The sequence below is a fragment of the Tarenaya hassleriana genome, unplaced genomic scaffold, assembly GCF_000463585.1.
Source record: "Tarenaya hassleriana unplaced genomic scaffold, ASM46358v1 Cleome9, whole genome shotgun sequence".
Taxonomy (NCBI): domain Eukaryota; kingdom Viridiplantae; phylum Streptophyta; class Magnoliopsida; order Brassicales; family Cleomaceae; genus Tarenaya; species Tarenaya hassleriana.
In genome coordinates, this window is record NW_010971389.1 from 3,330,546 (window position 1) to 3,334,244 (window position 3,699).

General features: G+C 34.1%; 1 long non-coding RNA gene across 1 annotated transcript; it reads left to right on the forward strand.

The window, feature by feature from the left end:
• The first annotated feature begins 2,643 nt into the window (after positions 1-2,643).
• On the forward strand, positions 2,644-3,680 carry LOC104804186. Its single transcript, XR_770318.2, has 2 exons — positions 2,644-2,867; positions 3,562-3,680. It is a non-coding gene; the product is annotated as an uncharacterized LOC104804186 (long non-coding RNA).
• The last annotated feature ends 19 nt before the right edge of the window (positions 3,681-3,699 follow it).

The window sequence follows — 3,699 nt, forward strand, 5'->3', positions numbered from 1 at the left end:
TTAGAAAACCTGTTTTTTTCTCCTCCGATGAGCTGGTTGACGTTTTCGCTGTCGCCAATGGAGATGTTGAGGTCGTCTGATCAGTCACAGTTCCTGTCCTACGATGCTTTTTCCGCCGCCTCTCCTCACCGTCTCTTCGATAATTTCTATGGTAAAAATTTACTCTCTCTCTCTGTGTTTTGGTTGCTGATAAGCGAGAAGAAGGTTTTTCCTGGTGCGAAGAAATTAGGATGATTACGATCGTTTCGTACATCGGTTAGAGGCTAAGGCGAGTTGCTTCTATATGCGTTTGTATGTGTGTAAGTAGAGTCGTATGCTGCATATGCTGGTAACCGACTCTGCAGCTTATCCCTAACCGAGTGCTGAATCACTAAAAAACTAAGGCAATGAATGAAGAGAGCTTTTTTTTTAGATTTTAAAAATTCAAAAAATTGTAAATCAAGTTTTTTAAATTTGGTTTTTCTAAAAACTAAGAAAACTATTTTATGAAAAAAAAATGAACTAAAAACTAAAAGTTACATTTTTTTGGATTTACAAATCTATAAAAACCAAAAGCCAAAAACCAAAAACTAAAAGCTTTGAATGGTAGTGGCTTTTATTTTGGGTTTTTTACTTTAGTTTTTGGTTTTTAGTTTTTAGTTTTTGGTTTTTGGCTTTTGGATTTTATAAGTTGGTAAATCTAAAAAATTGTAACTTTTGGTTTTTAGTTGATCTTTTTTCATAAAGTAGATTTTTCGGGTTTTTAGGAAAACCAAAATTTTAAAAACTTGATTGTTGGTTTTTTCAGTTTTTAAAATTCAAAAACTTCGAAAACCACCTGTCATTCAACACCAAAATCTAAAATCTAAAAACCAAAAACCAAATCCAAAAACTCAAAATAAAAACCTCGTCCATTCAACACCTAAAAATTATTTTCGATCGATTGAACGGTAATCAGTTTAGTAAAAAAAATAAAATATATCTGTTTTTTCCTTATTTCTCTCTCCACCCTGACATTTAGAAACCCGAACTCTTATTTCTCTGTCCAATTATTATTCTTCGACATCTTATTCGACATTATCATCTCTGTTCGTCTTCGTTTTTTCCAAATCTAATTGTTTAATCTTAGCCAAAATTAATGGGTACTATTTCTTCGTCGCATTTCTTCGGTCATTCTCCAATTCTGCAGAATTTCAAATAAGATCCTAACCAGAACCAGTAACAACAACAGAAAACAAGCATTTTGCAGAAGAATAAGAAAACAAACATTCGTAAGAAGAATAAAAAAATCCAGAATTTCAAAACAATTGAACAAAAAAAAAAAAGAGGGATCCATTTTGCTAGTTATATAAGAAAAGAGAGTCAAACCTCAAATTGATGTTGGAAACGATGAAGATAGAGTTTTAACAACAACAAAAAAGATGAAGATGGAGAAAAACAGTAGAGAAATCAAGATTAGTGTATCTAAGTATCGGAATCGAGCATTTATAAAAAAAAAATGTATCGCGATCGAGAGGTCAATAGAGATGTTCTTTTTACTAGTCGAATGTATAACCGGTTGAAAATAATTTTCAATTTTTGCTGACGTGGCATATATGTATGACATGGCAGTTTATACGTAACGACACATCATCTTCTCTTAACGGCGTTTTCATTCAAAGTTAGTCAATAATTTTTTTTGGCAACTTTTGACAAGTTGAGATATTTTTATGTGAAATTTATCAAGTTGATTATTTATTATGGGAGTATACAAATTCAGGAATTAATTTTCCAGATTTAACAAGTTTGGGAATTTTTATGGGATTAACCCTTTGATAATATACTAATTATAATCACTGCTACTTTTGTTTCATCTTAATTACCGATTATTGTAATTGTTCACGGGAATAATGATTCTCAAAAAAAAAAAATACTTGTATTATAAAGTGCACATAATCTAAATTAGATGAAGGGTGCGGGTGCGGGTGATGATGGGAAGAGTGACAGACTTGTCCTCCGGTTTTCATCTAACCCCCTTCCTATTTCCCTCGCATTTATTATTCTTTGCCCTTTCCCCCCCAAATATTTTCTTATTTCCCGTTTTATCCTTTAGTTTCTTTTTTTTTCCTTATTTTCTATTGTCCAATTATTTTCAACAGATGCCACCCAAAAAAATTTGTTGACTCAACTAAGAAAACGATACTATTGTCTTAAAATGTGATATTGCTTTGATTATTTGATTTAATATTATATCCACTAATTATGATTTAATTAAAAGTTCAAAACTTATTAATGATATATAAACTTCGAATCATATATTTTCTAAAAACATTCTATAAAAATTTCAAAATATATATGTTCCATCAATCAAATATTAAAAGAAACACAAAACATACGCATGTTATTTTTGGCCCTACATAAAGCAAGGACAAAACAGTCATTTCAAACGTTTCGGGAAAACCGCTACCCCTTTTAGCTTCTTCCCAAACCGGAAACCTGAAACCGTGTTACCCGTAACAACGACATGTATTTATTATTTTCCACAGATCGGACGATCCAGATTATCTGTCACGGGTTCATTCTCCACCGTCTGATCGTCCTCCCCCTTTCGCATACTCTTTCGCTCAAAAGCCCATGCTTTTTTGTTTAATTTCGTAATTGCCACTCGTTCCTTTTTTTTTCTTCCTCCCCATTTCCTCGTCTCAGCTTCTCCTGACGTTTAATTTCTTCCCTTCTTCTTCTTCTTCTTCTTCTTCTTCTCGGTGATTTGAGTTTTGTTTGTTTTCTGCTTCATGGAAGGACCTTGAGTTCTGTTCCGCTTTTTCACTCCATGCATTTCTGGTCTTGATTCTTCATTCCGTTTCTCTCTGTTACTGGTTTGATCCTCAGCTGTTCTGTTCGATTCCCAGGTACGAGGTTTTTGTACGTTTGTCGTGGATTCTTCTTCTAAATCTCCAAACTGGTCTACTTTTGCTCCTCTTTTTTGTCAGTTTTGTTTTTCCGGAAAGGGTTTCTTGTAGCTATAGTTATCTTGCTTTAGCTTTTGAAATCGACCTGTTTGGCTTCCGAGAAAATGCGGTGGAGTTCTTAGCAAAAGGATCACTCTTCTATGCTTGTTGTTCCTTCGAAAGTTGACAAAGTGGGAAAGGTTACTCATGGAACGAAAAGCTGGATTAGGATGATGAAACTTTGGTTAAAAATCTTCTAAAGTTAACTCCTTTCTGAAAAGTTTAGGCGAAATTTGAGCTACACAATTCAAATGCTATATCAGTTTTCGCTGCAAAACCCTAATTTTGTTTCTGGATTTTTCTCTTAGCTGATGAATCGATGATTTCTTTATTTAGCTTGGCGTCCTTGTGTTACACCTACGAGGAAGTAACTCAGAATCTATTTCTAGAAAGATTTTAACTTTGGAAAAATAAAGCAAGGGAATAGAAGTCGACCTCGAAGAAAGGAAACAAAGATTCAGTATAGTTGGATAACCTATGTATAGGCGGATTGGCAACGGGGATTGGTACTGGTCGAACACTGAGGATGTTATAGATTTAGTTTAACCATTCTCCTGATATTTTCATTGATTTGGATTGCTGCATTATTAAGCAGACAAACAAGTGGCTTAAGTTTCGAGGAAAATCGCTCTGATGTCTCCACCACTGCTTAGTGTGGATAAGGAAGTGGCTTCAATGCCCAGCAGCCATATTCCTCAGAGGGCCTTGTCTTTGTAAGAACGCAACTAACTGG